Below are 19,163 nucleotides of genomic sequence, written 5' to 3' on the forward strand. Positions count from 1 at the left end.
CTCTGAATAAGCTTTTTGTTGTACAATTTAAAGTTAAAATGCACTGCATTTCACACAGTCAGCAATAATCTAATGAATTCAGGGCTTGTGAAGTTATAGCTAGGATAAATATAACCCTTCCACAAACATTATTTTATTCAACTAGTTTATAACCTGCTTTTTTCAATCACTGATCCAGCTTTCAAGTTTGTCTATGACAATGCACTTTGTGTTACTAATGTAACCAGAAACATGCACAATGCATTTACTTCTTGTAGCAGGTTTTCTAGAAAATTGTCACCGGTCTCATATCAATCTCACAAGTGCTAGTGAATCACCAGCTAGCCTTTATAGAAATCTTTGTTTCAAGTTTAGCCAACTTGGATGTATCTGCTAGTTAACAAGGCAAAACAGTTGAATAGTTATAAACACACCCTGCTGTCCGTCTCCAACAGTTTGAACACCATGCTAGTCTGTCCACTTTGTTCACATGTTGAAATCAAGTGGTCTTCCTTATTTCTCAGAATGACAACGAGTTGACAATTCCTTATATAATTGCGTTTTATGCTTATTGCACATTTATAAAACACAGACTAGACCATATAAGTCTTTGGCTAAAATGCTGCGAGTGGTATGTGACACGACAAACTTAGCCTTCTTTTTCCAGAATCAATGTTTATTGATACTCCTGTTTTAGTGATGTCTGCTCTGTACGCAATGTGAGTAGTTGAGACATAAAAAGGGTATCGTCAGAAAGGTTAACTTGTCCTTTATTACAGTTAAATAATGTCTCAATGTGTTTGTGTCCATATGACTGATTCTGTTGACCTCAAATTCAAATAGCGATTTGAAACCGCGTGTCATAGAGGAATAAGTGATCATCTTGGTTGTGTGAGTGGCAGAGGGAGGGGCTTGCTGTATGTGTGTAACAGAGAGGAAGAAGTGATCATCTTGGTTGTGTGAGTGGCAGAGGGAGGGGCTTGCTGTATGTGTGTAACAGAGAGGAAGAAGTGATCATCTTGGTTGTGTGAGTGGCAGAGGGAGGGGCTTGCTGTATGTGTGTAACAGAGAGGAAGAAGTGATCATCTTGGTTGTGTGAGTGGCAGAGGGAGGGGCTTGCTGTATGTGTGTAACAGAGAGGATGAAGCGAAGCGAGAGGTTTCACTCTTGCTTAAATCTGTCCAAAATAAGCTCAAGGCATTTGGAATATCCTGCAGAAACATACATTTGAACTCATCAAATGAATTAGATATTGGCCAGCCCTAAGCCGTTGTCATGGGATAAGTTGGTGATTGAGTTGGTGTGTGTCCTGTCTTGCCTGACAACACTCTACTTCCCTTTCCGAGATGCCATCTGTATGAGGCTGCTGATTGGCTAACCCTGTTCCAGCTCTTCACATGCTAACAGAAAGTGGAGATCAGTGGTAACTAAAGGGTTATCCACTGTGGCTGACCTAAAGCACTCTGACACATGTAAAGCTTTTGGAACTTTTCCTGTGACCCAAAACCCATTTTGTAAACTGAACCTGTGTTTGTATCCAAGATCAAGTCTCAGCCACCTGTCACAATAGTGTGCTCTGTCGCCTGGTTTCCAGTAGTATCACAGACAGTGAGACAGTAGCAGCGGTCTGTACCAGGGGACCAGAGCCCTGCAGCTCACTAGATTTACTTACTGCTGCTCTGCTCTCTCTCTCACCTCCCCTCAGAGACTGCAGCGCTAATTCTTTCTCTCTCTCTACCTGTCACTCACTCGCTACCTTCTCCTCTCTTCATTTCTCGCTCCCTCTCGGTGTGGTAGTACGGTCATGGGCTGGGAATTGCCAGGGACTTGACGGTGCGATATTATCACGATACGATATTATCGCGATACGATATTATCGCGATACGATATTATCACGATATTTAGGTGGTAATATGATATGTATTGAGATTCTCATGATTCTAGACTTATTGAGATTCTCATGATTCTAGACGTATTGAGATTCTCATGATTCTAGATGTATTGAGATTCTCATGATTCTAGACTTATTGAGATTCTCATGATTCTAGACTTATTGAGATTCTCATGATTCTAGACTTATTGAGATTCTCATGATTCTAGACGTATTGAGATTCTCATGATTCTAGACATATTGTGATTGGATGTTCCAAACATTGCTCACCATGTGTCTGCGGGAGAGACATGTTTTATTGATCGCTAATGAGAACCGCAAACTAGGTTATATGGTCAAATATAATATCCCGATATGTAACTGTATAAGTGAGTATTTTTCCCCATCACTAAAACACACATGTCACCAACCTACCTAACCACAGCATTGACACTGGATTGCTGCCATCACTGTTTGTTTATGGTGATTTCGGAGTGTTTTGTCAGTCTGCTGATGTTGGGCTATGGTTAACAACTGATAAGTGTAGCTTGTACCCAGCCGTGATGACAGGCCTCTGCTAACTGATATAGATTCTACCTACCCAGCCATATGTGTCATCCGTGTGTATGCATGCTCTAGTCATGGTGAACAAGGTGCTCTGTCATCGTATTGGCTAACCCTGAGAATAGGAGTTGGTGGGGGGGTAGTATTGCATAATGGCGGGGGGTTATTGTGGTCTCTCTCTTGCGATCTCTTGCTCACTTTCTCACTCTCTTTCTCACTCTCTTCCTTCTCTCTCACCTCATATCCTCTTTAGCTGTGAATGGGCTGAAGACACATCCTCGCACTCACATACACTACATGACCAAAAGTATGTGGACACCTGCTCGTCGAACAGCTCATTCCAAAATCATGGGTTTTAATATGGAGTTGGTCCCCCCCTTTGCTGCTACAGTATAACAGCCTCCACTCTTCTGGATAGGCTTTCCACTAGATGTTGGAACATTGCTGCGGAGACTTCCTTCCATTCAGCCACAAGCATTTAGTGAAGTCGGGCCAGCACAGAATCGTTTAGAATATCATTGTATGCTGTAGCGCTAAGATTTTCCTTCACTGGAACTAAGGGGCCCGAACCATGAAAAACAGCCCCAGACCATTCTTCCACCAACCTTTACAGTTGGCACTATGCATTGGGGCATGTAGCGTTTTCCTGGCATCCGCCAAACTCAGATTCGTCCGTCGGACTGCCAGATGGTGAAGCGTGATTCATCACTCCAGAGAACGTGTTTCCACTGCTCCAGATTCCAATGGTGGCGAGCTTTACACCACTCCAGCCGATGCTTAGTATTGTGCGTGGTGATCTTAGACTTGTGTGCGGCTGCTTGGCCATGGAAACCCATTTCATGAATCTCCCTAATAACAGTTCTTGTGCTGATGTTTCCTGAGGCAGTTTAGAACTCTGTGGTGAGTTGTAACCGACTACTTTTACACACTACATGCTTCAGCACTTGGAGGTCTCATTCTGTGAGCTTGTGTGGCCTAAAACTTCATAGCTGAGCTGTTGTTGCTCCTAGACGTTTCCACTTCACAATAACAGCACTTACAGTTGACCTGGGCAGCTTTAGCAGGGCTGAAATTTGTTGGAAAGGTGGCATCCTATAACGGTGCCATGTTGAAAGTCACTGCGCTCTTCAGTAAGGCCGTTCTACTGCCAATGTTTGTCTATGGAGATTGCATGGCTAAGTGCTCAATATTGTATATCTGTCAGCAACAGGTGTCACTGAAATAGCCACTAATTTGAAGGGGTGTCCACATACTTTTTTATATATATATATATATATATCTGCCAGGCACACACATGTGTGTCAAAAGGGGGGAAGGAGAAAGGTAGTTGAGTGTCATCCGCATAGTAATGATAGGAGGGACCATGTGAGGATATTTTTTTATTTTACCTTTATTTAACCAGGTAGGCAAGTTGAGAACAAGTTCTCATTTACAATTGTGACCTGGCCAAGATAAAGCAAAGCAGTTCGACAGATACAACGACACAGAGTTACACATGGAGTAAAACAAACATACAGTCAATAATACAGTATAAACAAGTCTATATACAATGTGAGCAAATGAGGTGAGAAGGGAGGTAAAGGCAAAAAGGCCATGGTGGCAAAGTAAATACAATATAGCAAGTAAAACACTGGAATGGTAGTTTTGCAATGGAAGAATGTGCAAAGTAGAAATAAAAATAATGGGGTGCAAAGGAGCAAAATAAATAAATAAATTAAAATTAAATACAGTTGGGAAAGAGGTAGTTGTTTGGGCTAAATTATAGGTGGGTTATGTACAGGTGCAGTAATCTGTGAGCTGCTCTGACAGTTGGTGCTTAAAGCTAGTGAGGGAGATAAGTGTTTCCAGTTTCAGAGATTTTTGTAGTTCGTTCCAGTCATTGGCAGCAGAGAACTGGAAGGAGAGGCGGCCAAAGAAAGAATTGGTTTTGGGGGTGACTAGAGAGATATACCTGCTGGAGCGTGTGCTACAGGTGGGAGATGCTATGGTGACCAGCGAGCTGAGATAAGGGGGGACTTTACCTAGCAGGGTCTTGTAGATGACATGGAGCCAGTGGGTATGGCGACGAGTATGAAGCGAGGGCCAGCCAACGAGAGCGTACAGGTCGCAATGGTGGGTAGTATATGGGGCTTTGGTGACAAAACGGATTGCACTGTGATAGACTGCATCCAATTTCTTGAGTAGGGTATTGGAGGCAGGGCTGATGATATGATGGAGCCAAGTGATTTGGTCTATAGAGAGAAGAGAGGGTCTAGAACCGAGCCTTGGGGGACACCATTAGTGACAATACGTGGTGCAAACACAGATCCTCTCCACGTCACCTGGTAGGAGCGGCCTGGATGCCCACCCCTGAGAGGGCGAGAGGAGGATCATCCTACGGTGCCAATGTTGAAAGTCACTGAGCTCTTAAGTAATGCCATTCTACTGCGAATGTCTCACTATGGAGATTGCATAGCTTTGTGCTCGTTTGTATACACCTGTCTGCAACAGGTGTGGCTGAAATAGCTGAATCCACTACTTTGAAGCAGTGTCTACAAACTTGTGTGTACGTGTGTGTGCACAGCTGTGTGTCCCTAGGGCCTAGGCTGTGTGTGTTAGACCATGTCCCCACATGTCAGTACCAGAGCATGTGGGGAGGTTAGGAGGCCTCTGGCACGTTAGACATCCAGCCCTTGCTCTCCATCTCTATCTCATTTGCTATCTCTCTCGCTCTCATTTGCTATCTCTCTCGCTCTCGTTCACTATTTCTTACTCTCATCGCTCTGTCACGCTCTCTCCATGTTTAGACTCTGCTGTCCCCACTGTCTGACTCTCACTGGGTTACTGGGAATATGTGGATACTGCATTGCGGTACTGAGATCACCCCACCCCTCATGCCAGAGTGCCTGTGAGGGCCTGAGAGGAGAGAGGCTCCTCAGATACAGCCATATGACTGCTAACGTGTGTGTGAGACTTTGTTTACAGGCTGGTGCACAAAGCTGATGTACACCGTGTTCAAGATGGCTGACTGTGATTGGCTCTCTTGTGACTGGAACACTAAGCTATGATTGGTTCTCTGGGTGGAAGGGCTGGCTCCTTGTGTTCCAGAGACCCCCATAGAGTTCTTTCACTCCCTCTCCTCTCTCTTTGTCTGAATTTTCTCTCTCTGTTTCTTTTACTCTTGCCCTGCTGCTCTCTCCCTCTTTCTCTCTCTCCATCTGTCAGAGTACTGGAATGGATGATGGAGAGTTTTATGTTGCTTAGCAACTGTCGGTTGCCATGGGAACTCCGCAGAACTCTCGATGACAGGGAAAAATGAAATGGATTAAAGGAGAAATAAAAAAATATGATGAGAACGGAGGAGGAGAGGAAATGGAGAAGGGGACATTAAACAAGAGCAATAAAGGCTAGATGGATCCACAATGCACTGGAGCTGCCCGAGGCCATCGGGCATGAAGGGTGGGGCAGTCTCAATAGTCTACAGTGGCCTCTTCATGCCTCTCCTCCTCACCATATCTCCTACCTAAGTCTCCCATCTTTCTACCCAGGTCTCCATGCCTTTTCTCTCCTCATGTGCCCACTACACGCTTCAATTCCTCACCATGTCTCCTATCCTTCTCTCTTCAGGAGTGGAGAACACACACACCCTCCCTCTCACTCTCCCACTGCTCGCTGGTATGATGATGATCACTGTTTATCTTGTTAGTGTGTCAGCTCATGCGTATACTGATGTGTGTGTGTCAAAGTGTCGGCAGTTGTGTGTGTGCTTGAGCGTGTGTCAGGGTAGTGGCTCATTGATTGGTGTCTCTGTGCTCCAGCAGACGGGTCTAATTGCTAAGGGACTGGGTGTATTAATTGGCCGGTCGATCACACACACTCAAACTCACACAACACTGTTTTGGACCATCAGAGAGAGGGGCACTGGAACCAGTGTATGTGAGTTTGATAGAGCCAACACTACTCTGTCTTACTGCTGCTCTCCCTCAAACCACTTTTTCCCCAAATGACAATATCCATCCTCTCTTCTCTCATCCCCCTCTTTCTCTCCCCACTTCTCTCCATATACCCCCATTCCTCCCCTCTTTTCTCACTCTCTTTCTGTCCAGCTCTTGGCATCAGGCCTGTGTGTTTATAAACTCTGGATTGGTGTGAATGTGTTTCCCAGACAGACTTGGAGCCTGTGTGTGTGTAGCCTGCTGTTACTGTAAGTCTTATTGCTTGTGTATTTGGTTGTGTCTCTCTGAGAGAGGGTGAGTGATTGGTGAGCTGTGAGGATTTTGGCAGTGAGTTTTCACATTGAGCTAATCTTATGACCTTGTGCTAGACAAGTCTGAAAGCCCTCGCCAGCCCTGACTCTCTACCTCAGGAGATGTAGAGGGGAGTAAGAGGAGGGTGGAGGGGAGTAAGAGGAGGGTGGAGGGGAGTAAGAGGAGGGTGGAGGGGAGTAAGAGGAGGGTGGAGGGGAGTAAGAGGAGGGTGGAGAGGTGGGAGAGAGGAGAGGGGATGGAGAGGAGTAAGAGTGGAGGGGGTATAGGGGAGGTTTGGAGGTGGTAAAGGGGAGGTTTGGAGGGGGTAGAGGGGAATAAGAGGAGGTTTGGAGGGGGTAGAGGGGAATAAGAGGAGGTTTGGAGGGGGTAGAGGGGAGGGGAGGGGAGGTTTGGATGGTAGAAGGGAGAGAAAAGAGGGATGAGGGAAGAGGGAGAGTGGTTGAGATCAGTGGAAAGACTGAAAGTAGTGTAGAGTGAGAGAAGGTGTTGTGGACACCAGTGTTCTTTATACTGTTAGGTGTTCATGATTGATGGTCACTGTGTGGTAGCAGACGAGCCAGTGTGTGTGTTGCATTATACATGTACTGACCTTCACTGTGGAGGAGAGCTAGCATAGAGTCAGGGAGTCAGTGTGTGCGTTTGAGCTTTGTGTGTGTGTGTGTGGGGGGGGTGTAGTGTACTTTTTTGATGTATTGCTTCACAGGCTTATAATGAAATTGAAGGAGGGAGACGGTTTGACTGACTGAGATTGTGTGTGTGTGGGGAAGAGAAAGTGGCCGCAGTGGCGAAATGACAATGTACAAAATGTATCAGTTATAAAGCTCATTTCCTGTAATTCTATACATTTTTCTGCGCTTATGCTGTCTGAGTAACTCAAAGTGAACGTGGTTGAGGGGTTTTGCTGGTTTAGTACATGTATGTGTCCATGTGTGGGAGGTTTGAACATGGACACTTCCTGAATAGTGACAAGAGATGGAAGTACAGAACAGAGCGGGAGAGAGCAGGCGGGTTGTCTACATGGATATTGAAGGAAAGACGGGGAGAAAGAAGAGACCTACCTAGCTTCCTACATCACGGGTCCAGAATAAACAGCTTCAGCTAAAAGGACTGGAGATGGATGAAGGGGAGGAGGTGTGTGTGTGTGTGTGGACCGTGTTGAGCTGTGAGTTAGGGTGACTTAATCAGCAGGTTATATTTAGCCAGTTCAGGTGATTCCAGTAATGACACAAAGCACAGAGAAGCCTATGTCTCATCCTAGGAGTGTGTGTATGCGGGCGTTGCTGTGTGTGTGTGTTTTGTGAGAAGGCCATTTGTTGATTTAGCTGGTGACTGCTGAAGTGTCCTGTGATTAAGGTTAATCCCTGACTCCAGCGATGTAAAATGTCTGTCTCTTTCTCCTCTAACCTTATTCCACTGAAGAACACCCACCAACCACTGTGTGTGCGCTTTGCATGCAAAAACGCCCTCTCTGCAAACAGGGATCCTCTCTACACACACTAACTCTAATGTGTGTGTGAGTTTGTGCGCGTTTACAAATGTATGTGTACAATAGTTTGTGTGCGCAGAGGTTGCAGGAAGGCAGAATCCTTGTTCCCTGGTGTGTCTGTGTGCCACTGACAGGAACCGAGGAGGAAAGGGAGGGGAGGGGAGGGGCTTGGGCTTATGAGGAAATGATGTGTAGGGTCTGGAGAAGAGATAAAGGAGAGAGGGAAGGGGGAGCAGGAAGGAGTTTGTTCTCTCTCAATTCAAAGGGCTTTATTGGCATGGGAAACATGTTTACATTGCCAAAGCAAGTGAAATAGACCATAAACCAAATAGTGTTGCACGGTGTATACCGGTACCACAGTAATATCATGGAATCAACACCTCATGATACCAACATTTTAGAATACTGTAGTATAGTTTAATATTGCCCTACCGATCTAAAGAACCCACTGGCGCCTGTTAGAAAATGTCAAAGTTCGTTTTGTTTTTAAATTCAGCTGAATGTTTTGAAGCAACAGCCACTAGTCTCTTGTATGCGTCGGTCCAATAAAGGCAGCTGTAATGAGCCCTGATGGCGAGCGGAGATGAGTCTTCTGTTATATTTGACATATTGGAGCAGCGCACAGAGCAAGCAAAGGTGAGCGATTTGTTTTATTTCATCCCTGGTAGGACCAAGAGCACAGGCCAGTCTGAGTAGGCTCTGCAATTTCTCTGTCTCTGTGAGTGTCAGAGAGGAGAAATAGAGCACAGCTTCTTCAAAGCCATGCCTGCAGCTTTGCAGCAAAGTAAAGGGCGTGTCTCTAGCTCAAATGAAAAAAATCCCCCATATTACTAGAGCTACCTTTTCTCTTCCTTTGCGATTTTTCGTGCATTTAATTTATTTTAACCAACTATGTCGCGGGCCGTTTTTTAAACTAATCCCGGGTTGGTAATTATTGGTTTGACAAACCATTGTTTAGTCATGTTACCAAGCTAACAACCTGCGAACTTGGCAGTACGTCTAGGCAGATTGGCACAGGAAGAAAGGAAAAGGGTCTGCTTCTCCACTCATGAGATGTATTTTAAAGGTACAGTGCATTAGGAAAGTATTCAGACCCCTTGACTTTTTCAACATTTTGTTATGTTACAGCCTTATTCTAAAAATGGATTAAATTGTTTTTTCCCCTCAACAATCGACAAACAATACCCCAGGTCATCTTAGGTTTCATTACATACAGTCGAGAAGAACTACTGAATATAAGATCAGCGTCAACTCACCATCAGTACGACCAAGAATATGATTTTCACGAAGCGGATCCTGTGTTCTGCCTTTCAACCAGGACAACGGAATGGATCCTATGCGGCGACCCAAAAAAACGACTCCGTAAAAGAGGGAAACGAGGCGGTCTTCTGGTCAGACTCCGGAGACGGGCACATCGTGCACCACTCCCTAGCATTCTTCTCGCCAATGTCCAGTCTCTTGACAACAAGGTTGATGAAATCCGAGCAAGGGTAGCATTCCAGAGGGACATCAGAGACTGTAACGTTCTGGAGAGACGCTATCTGAGGCGGTGCAGCCAGCGGGTTTCTCCACGCATCGCGCCGACAGAAACAAACATCTTTCTGGTAAGAAGAGGGGCGGGGGCGTATGCCTTATGGCTAACGAGACATGGTGTGATGAAAGAAACATACAGGAACTCAAATCCTTCTGTTCACCTGATTTAGAATTCCTTACAATCAAATGTCGACCACGTTATCTACCAAGATAATTATTTTCGATTATAATCACAGCTGTATATATCCCCCCCCAAGCAGACACATCTATGGCTCTGAACGAACTTTATTTGACTCTTTGCAAACTGGAATCCATTTATCCGGAGGCTGCATTCATTGTAGCTGGGGATTTTAACAAGGCTAATCTGAAAACAAGACTCCCTAAAATTTATCAGCATATCGATTGCGCAACCAGGGGTGGAAAAACCTTGGATCATTGTTACTCTAACTTCCGCGACGCATGTAAGGCCCTGCCCCGCCCTCCTTTCGGAAAAGCTGACCACGACTCCATTTTGTTCATCCCTGCCTACAGACAGAAACTAAAAAAAGAAGCTCCCACGCGGAGGTCTGTTCAACGCTGGTCTGACCAAGCTGACTCCACACTCCAAGACTGCTTCCATCACGTGGACTGGGAGATGTTTCGTATTGCGTCAGATAACAACATTGACGAATACGCTGATTCGGTGTGCGAGTTCATTAGAACGTGCGTTGAAGATATCGTTCCCATATGAACGATTAAAACATTCCCTAACCAGAAACCGTGGATTGATGGCAGCATTCGCGTGAAACTGAAAGCGCGAACCACTGCTTTTAATCAGGGCAAGGTGACTGGTAACATGACCGAATACAAACAGTGCAGCTATTCCCTCCGCAAGGCTATCAAACAAGCTAAGCGCCAGTACAGAGACAAAGTAGAATCTCAATTCAACGGCTCAGACACAAGAGGTATGTGGCAGGGTCTACAGTCAATCACGGACTATAAGAAGAAAACCAGCCCAGTCACGGACCAGGAGGTCTTGCTCCCAGGCAGACTAAATAACTTTTTTGCCCGCTTTGAGGACAATACAGTGCCACTGACACGGCCTGCAACGAAAACATGCGGACTCTCCTTCACTGCAGCCGAGGTGAGTAAGACATTTAAACGTGTTAACCCTCGCAAGGCTGCAGGCCCAGACGGCATCCCCAGCCGCGCCCTTAGAGCATGCGCAGACCAGCTGGCCGGTGTGTTTACGGACATATTCAATCAATCCCTATACCAGTCTGCTGTTCCCACATGCTTCAAGAGGGCCACCATTGTTCCTGTTCCCAAGAAAGCTAAGGTAACTGAGCTAAACGACTACCGCCCCGTAGCACTCACTTCCGTCATCATGAAGTGCTTTGAGAGACTAGTCAAGGACCATATCAACTCCACCCTACCTGACACCCTAGACCCACTCCAATTTGCTTACCGCCCAAATAGGTCCACAGACGATGCAATCTCAACCACACTGCACACTGCCCTAACCCATCTGGACAAGAGGAATACCTATGTGAGAATGCTGTTCATCGACTACAGCTCGGCATTCAACACCATAGTACCCTCCAAGCTCGTCATCAAGCTCGAAACCCTGGGTCTCGACCCCGCCCTGTGCAACTGGGTACTGGACTTCCTGACGGGCCGCCCCCAGGTGGTGAGGGTAGGCAATAACATCTCCACCCCGCTGATCCTCAACACTGGGGCCCCACAAGGGTGCGTTCTGAGCCCTCTCCTGTACTCCCTGTTCACCCACGACTGCGTGGCCACGCACGCCTCCAACTCAATCATCAAGTTTGCGGACGACACAACAGTGGTAGGCTTGATTACCAACAACGACGAGACGGCCTACAGGGAGGAGGTGAGGGCCCTCGGAGTGTGGTGTCAGGAAAATAACCTCACACTCAACGTCAACAAAATTAAGGAGATGATTGTGGACTTCAGGAAACAGCAGAGGGAACACCCCCCTATCCACATCGATGGAACAGTAGTGGAGAGGGTAGCAAGTTTTAAGTTCCTCGGCATACACATCACAGACAAACTGAATTGGTCCACTCACACAGACAGCATCGTGAAGAAGGCGCAGCAGCGCCTCTTCAACCTCAGGAGGCTGAAGAAATTCGGCTTGTCACCAAAAGCACTCACAAACTTCTACAGATGCACAATCTAGAGCATCCTGGCAGGCTGCATCACCGCCTGGTACGGCAACTGCTCCGCCCACAACCGTAAGGCTCTCCAGAGGGTAGTGAGGTCTGCACAACGCATCACCGGGGGCAAACTACCTGCCCTCCAGGACACCTACACCACCCGATGTCACAGGAAGGCCATAAAGATCATCAAGGACAACAACCACCCGAGCCACTGCCTGTTCACCCCGCTATCATCCAGAAGGCGAGGTCAGTACAGGTGCATCAAAGCTGGGACCGAGAGACTGAAAAACAGCTTCTATCTCAAGGCCATCAGACTGTTAAACAGCCACCACTAACATTGAGTGGCTGCTGCCAACACACTGACACTGACTCAACTCCAGCCACTTTAATAATGGGAATTGATGGGAAATGATGTAAAATATATCACTAGCCACTTTAAACAATGCTACCTAATATAATGTTACATACCCTACATTATTCATCTCATATGCATATGCATATACTGTACTCTATCATCTACTGCATCCTTATGTAATACATGTATCACTAGCCACTTTAACTATGCCACTTTGTACTCGATACCATCTACTGAATCTTGCCTATGCTGCTCTGTACCATCACTCATTCATATATCTTTATGTACATATTCTTTATCCCCTTACACTGTGTATAAGAGAGTAGTTTTGAAATTGTTAGTTAGATTACTTGTTGGTTATTACTGCATTGCCGGAACTAGAAGCACAAGCATTTCGCTACACTCGCATTAACATCTGCTAACCATGTGTATGTGACAAATAAAATTTGATTTGATTTAATGAAAGAGCAAAAACAGCTTTTTAGAAATGTTTGTACATTTGATTAAAAAAACTGAAATATCACGTTTACATAAGTATTCAGACCCTTTACTCAGTACTCTGTTGAAGCACCTTTACAGCCTCGAGTCTTCTTTGGTATGACGCTACAAGCTTGGCAAACCTGTATTTGGGGAGTTTCTCCTATTTCTTCTCTGCAGATCCTCTCTAGCTCTATCAGGTTTGATGGTGAGCATTGCTGCAGAGCTATTTTCAGGTATCTCCAGAGATGTTCAATCAGGTTCAAGTCCAGGCTCTGGCTGGGCCACTCAAGGATATTTAGAGACTATTCCCGAAGCCAGTCCTGCGTTGTCTTGGCTGTGTGCTTAGGGTTGTTGTCCTGTTGGAAGGTGAACCTTCGCCCTAGTCTGAGGTCCTGAACTCTCTGGAGCAGGTTTTCATCAAGGATCTCTGTACTTTGATCCATATCCCTAGATCCTGACTAGTCTCCCAGTCTCTGCTGCTGAAAAACATCCCCGCAGCATAATGCTGCCACTCATGTTTTACTGTAGGGATGGTGCCAGGTTTCTGACATGATGTGACACTTGGCATTCAGGTGAAAGAGTTAAATCTTTGTGTCATCAGACAGGAGAATCTTGTTTCTCATGGTCTGAGAGTCCTTTTGGTGCCTTTTGGCAAACTCCAAGTGGGCTGTCATGTGCCTTTTACTGAGAGTGGCTTCCATCTGGCCACTCTACCATAAAGGCCTGATTGGCAGAGTACTGCAGAGATGGTTGTCCTTCTGGAAGGTTCTCCCATCTCCACAGAGGAACTCTGGAGCTCTGTCAGAGTGACCATCGGGTTTTTGGCCACCTCCCTGACCAAGGCCCTTCTCCGTTGATTGCTTAGTTTGTCCAGGGGGCCAACTCTAGGGAGAGTCTTGGTGGTTCCAAACTTCTTCCATTTAAGAATGATTGAAGCCACTGTGTTCTTGGGGACCTTCAATGCTGCATAATTTGTTTTGGTACCCTTCCCCAGATCTGTGCCATGACACAGTCCTGTCTCGGAGCTCTATGGACAATTCCTTCGACCTTAAGGCTTGGTTTTGCTCTGACATGCACTCTCATCTTTGTAACCTATATAGACAGGTGTGTGCCTTTCCAAATAATGTCCAATCAATTGATTTTACCACAGGTGGACTCCAATCAAGTTGTAGAAACATCTCAAGGATGATCAATGGAAACAGGACGCACAGAATCTCTATTTCGAGTAGGGATGCATGATCTATCGGTGGACGTATCGGAATCGGTTAATATTAGCTAAAAATGCCAACATCGGTATCGGCCCAATGTCTAATTTAACGTGCAAAACCAATGTCAAATCAATGTCAAATCTGACATGCATACCTATATAACATAGGTACATGACGTAATGACGCCATGTAAAATGTTTCGTTATAGGTGCAACACAGCATTCCTAACCTAACCCACAATGTCTGCTGTGTGGATCAAGCAGTCAAGTCGAGCAGTCATTTGAAACCGTAAGACCATTTCAGCGAGACACCTCACAGGCGAAATCCATTAACACCAAGATAATGGAATTCATTGTCCTTGACAATCAACTGTTCTCTGCCATGGGTGATGTTGGCTTTCGCACCAGTACACACAACCAAGTGACGCTATTACTGTGTACTGTGTAATAGCGTCACTGCTATTAGCTTCACGACTGACGTTTGGACCAGCGATATCAGCCCCATGAGCATGCTGAGTCTAACAGCACAGTGAGTCGACAAGGATTTCGTACTGAGGAAAGTCTTATTGCTCAAGAATGTGCTGATTTTCATACTGCTGCTGCCATTTCAATGGCATTTGAGAACGTGTGAAACTTGGAAACATGAAAACACTCCTAGCTCCATTTGAACAACTGACTGGAGAAATAAGCTCATCAACTGCGTCTGCAGCAGAAGTGACACCCTCTGTCATGGCATTGAAACGCCTGCTCAACAAAACTTGCAAAAGTACTCTACTAGAGGCTGTGAACAAGTAACTTGTGTCATTCTCTCTGAGCCTCTTTACTGTGTCGCCAGCATGCTCGATGCTAGGTACAAGGACCGCTACTTCGATGCAGACAAGAAACAGGGTTTACGTGAAATGTTAGACACAGCTGGACAAGATGGAAATGGACACAGTGACCGTGCGCTCCGAGGAAGAGAGGCCACGGACAGACAGAGCTGGACAAGATAGAAATGGACACAGTGACCGTGCGCTCCGAGGAAGAGAGGCCACGGACAGACAGAGCTGGACAAGATAGAAATGGACACAGTGTCCGTGCGCTCCGAGGAAGAGAGGCCACGGACAGACAGAGCTGGACAAGATAGAAATGGACACAGTGTCCGTGCGCTCCGAGGAAGAGAGGCCACGGATAGACAGAGTTGAAACTTCACTGCTTGACATGTATGATGAAATCCTGGTTGAGACTAAACAAAGAAACAGCACAGCAAGTAAGCAAAATAAATAAGATTTGATTGTGTTGTACTGGTAATGGGGACATGCGTAAATGCCAACAAAATAACTTTGTGTGTGACACGTGTATTTAACTAGGCAAGTCCGTTAACAAATTCCTATTTACAATGACGGCCTACCCCGGACTACGCTGGGCCAATTGTGCACTGTCCTATGGGACTCCCAATCACTGCCGGATGTGATACAGCCTGGATTCGAACTAGGGACTAGTGACGCCTCTTGCACTGAGATGCTGTGCCTTAGACCGCTGTGTCCATGTGTGTGTGTTAACTTTTTAACTGTAGTAGAATGCTTAAAAGGCTGCTAAAATGTTTAATATTGGTTATCGGTATCTTTTTTTTTGGCAAGGAAAATATTGGATATCAGCCACAAATGTCGTATCAGTGCATCTCTAATTTCGAGTCTCATAGCAAAAGGTCTGAATACTTATGTAAATAATGTATTTCTGTTTTTGAATTTGAATACATTTTCAAAAAATTCTAAACCTGTTTTCTTCTTGTCAATATGGGGTATTGTGTGGAGATGAGGAAAAAACTTTGAATCCATTTTAGAATGCGACTATAACGTAACAAAATGTGGGATACCTTCAGAATGCACTGTAGGATTCTAATAGGTGTAATGCAGATCATTATGCATGTATATTCCTTCAGCCAAATCACAGGTAGGTCTTTGCAAATATGAGCAAATCAGCCATTCTATGCAGATCAGCCATTCTATTATACAGTGTGAAGTTAATTCAATGTGTTTGTATTGAGTGGAAGTGTGAATATCAGTGACAGTTTTTTTGCGTAGCACATGCGCAGAATGTTTACACAACTGGAACAAGCATCTGGGGAGGGGACAGGATTAGAGGTCGGCCGATTATGATTTTTCAACGCCAATACCGATTATTGGAGGCCCAAAAAGATGCCGATTTATATTTAGTTATTTATTTGCAATAATGACAATTACAACAATACTGAATGAACACTTATTTTAACTTAATATAATACATGAATAACATCAATTTAGCCTCAAATAAATAATGAAACATGTTCAATTTGGTTTAAATAATGCAAAAACAAAGTGTTGGAGAAGAAAGTAAAAGTGCAATATGTGCCATGTAAGAAAGCTAACGTTTAAGTTCATTGCTCAGAACATGATGGTTCCTTTTAACATGAGTCTTCAATATTTCCAGGTAAGACGTTTTAGGTTGTAGTTATTATAGAAATTATAGGACTATTTCTCTTTATACCATTTGTATTTCATTAATCTTTGACTATTGGATGTTCTTATAGGAACTTTAGTATTGCCAGTGTAACAGTATAGCTTCCGTCCCTCTCCTCGCTCCTACCTGGGCTCGAACCAGGAACACAACGACAACAGCCACCCTCGAAGCAGCGTTACCCATGCAGAGCAAGGGGAACAACCATTCCAAGTCTCAGAGCTAGTGACGATTGAAACGCTATTAGCGCGCACCCCGCTAACTAGCTAGCCATTTCACATCGGTTACACCAGCCTCATCTCGGGAGTTGATAGGCTTGAAGTCATAAACTGCGCAATGCTTGACGCATAACGAAGAGCTGCTGGCAAAACTCACGAAAGTGCTGTTTGAATGAATGCTTACGAGCCTGCCGCTGCCTACCACCGCTCAGTCAGATACTTGTATGCTCAGTCAGATTATATGCAACGCAGGACACGCTAGATAAACTAGTAATATCATCAACCATGTGTAGTTAACTAGTGATTATGATTGATTGATTGTTTTTTATAAGATAAGTTTAATGCTAGCTAGCAACTTACCTTGGCTTACTGCATTCACATAACAGGCAGTCCTCCTTGTGGAGTGCAACGAGAGGCAGGTGGTTATAGCGTTGGACCAGTTAACTGTAAGGTTGCAAGATTGGATCCCCGAGCTGACAAGGTGAAAATCTATTAACCCACCGTTCCTAGGCCGTCATTGAAAATAAGAATGTGTTCTTAACTGACTTGCCTAGTTAAATAAAGATAAAATAAAGGTGTAAAAAAATCAGTTTCCAGAAATACCGATTTCCGATTGTTATGAAAACTTGAAATCGGCCCTAATTAATCGGCCATTCCGATTAATCGGTCGACCTCTACTATAGGTTAACTTGCATTAATTTGTGTAATTAAATTCCTGCGTTTGTATTTATCTCATGAGCACAGTATACAGCCTAATTTGAGGAGTGGAATAGCCTACCACCTGTCAGACAGCATGAGAGTAGCTCCTCAAAAAAGCTCTAGGCTACTGGAGGGAAGCCTGCTTGTGTGTCAGCACAGTCATTGCAGAACAAATAACAATTCTAAGTGCAATGCGTGTTAACTTTGGTGACCACGATTTAAAAAAAGAGCTATTTTTATTTCTCAATCTCACCTCGTAATGCGCTCCTCCAGTTTTCCATTCAGATGCATAGTCAACGGTCTGGGGTCTATCAGCTCATCACACACCACTTTGCAATGTGAGCTTGAGGCAGTACAATTGTTTGAAACCTAAACATTTTACATTACTTCAAATAATGAGGCATGTCTTATGTTGCTTCAGAGTAGCCAAAATCCAACCTTAGAAACGTGGAGGCAATTATTTTATAAAGACCAGCATTTCTCTCCTATTATATTGATTGATATCAACTTTCTATTCATTGTCCAGAAGCCAAAGGCACAATCCTCGTCATATTAACAACCCATCCTAGTAGTTGCATCTTTAGATTCCCCCTCTAAGTTTTTATCTCTGTCACATATGGAACTGCTAGCATTAGGTGCCCTGTTTACAATTGTGTTTTCCGCCAGTTGCATTTTGGCAAATGTTTGAAGATGAGGTTTTGTTAGCTGCTTCATTACTGGAGTTGCATGTTCAATAATAGGCTATAGCCTTCTCACTGTTAGACGATAGGCTTGCTAATGTTGCATGTTTCCGTTAAGCTCTTAATGAAAAATGTCTGGTCCTTGTATGCATGAGGGGGGGTGCGTCTGTGTGTGAGCGTATGGGGGTGTGAGCATCTGTGAGTGAGCGTATAGGGGTGTGAGCATCTGTGAGTGAGCGTATAGGGGTGTGAGCATCTGTGAGTGAGCGTGTAGGGGGTGAGCATCTGTGAGTGAGCGTATAGGGGGTGAGCATCTGTGAGTGAGCGTATAGGGGGTGAGCATCTGTGAGTGAGCGTATAGGGGGTGAGCGTGATATGGGGGGTGAGCATCTGTGAGTGAGCGTATAGGGGGTGAGCATCTGGGGGTGAGCATCTGTGAGTGAGCGTATAGGGGGTGAGCGTATAGGGGGTGAGCATCTGTGAGTGAGCGTATAGGGGGGGGTGAGCGTATGGGGGTGTGAGCATCTGTGAGTGAGCGTATGGGGGGTGAGCATCTGTGAGTGAGCGTATGGGGGGGTGAGCATCTGTGAGTGAGCGTATGGGGGGTGAGCATCTGTGAGTGAGCGTATGGGGGTGTGAGCATCTGTGAGTGAGCATATAGGGGGGGTGAGCATCTGTGAGTGAGCGTATGGGGGTGTGAGCATCTGTGAGTGAGCATATAGGGGGTGAGCATCTGTGAGTGAGCGTATAGGGGGTGAGCATCTGTGAGTGAGCGTATAGGGGGGTGAGCATCTGTGAGTGAGCGTATAGGGGGTGAGCATCTGTGAGTGAGCGTATGGGGGTGTGAGCATCTGTGAGTGAGCGTATGGGGGTGAGCATCTGTGAGTGAGCGTATGGGGGTGTGAGCATCTGTGAGTGAGCGTATGGGGGGGTGAGCATCTGTGAGTGAGCGTATAGGGGGTGAGCATCTGTGAGTGAGCGTATAGGGGGGGTGAGCATCTGTGAGTGAGCGTATAGGGGGTGAGCATCTGTGAGTGAGCGTATGGGGGTGTGAGCATCTGTGAGTGAGCGTATAGGGGGTGAGCATCTGTGAGTGAGCGTATAGGGGGGGTGAGCATCTGTGAGTGAGCGTATGGGGGGGTGAGCATCTGTGAGTGAGAGTATAGGGGGTGAGCATCTGTGAGTGAGCGTATGGGGGTGTGAGCATC

At 45.5% G+C, this 19,163-nt stretch overlaps 1 protein-coding gene across 1 annotated transcript in view; it reads left to right on the forward strand.

Moving 5' to 3' along the window:
* grk3 (G protein-coupled receptor kinase 3) overlaps positions 1–19,163 on the forward strand; it is a 79,620-nt gene that overhangs the window by 15,484 nt on the left and 44,973 nt on the right. The window lies entirely within an intron of this gene.

This window comes from Oncorhynchus tshawytscha, linkage group LG20 (genome assembly GCF_018296145.1).
Source record: "Oncorhynchus tshawytscha isolate Ot180627B linkage group LG20, Otsh_v2.0, whole genome shotgun sequence".
NCBI classification, from domain to species: Eukaryota; Metazoa; Chordata; class Actinopteri; order Salmoniformes; family Salmonidae; genus Oncorhynchus; species Oncorhynchus tshawytscha.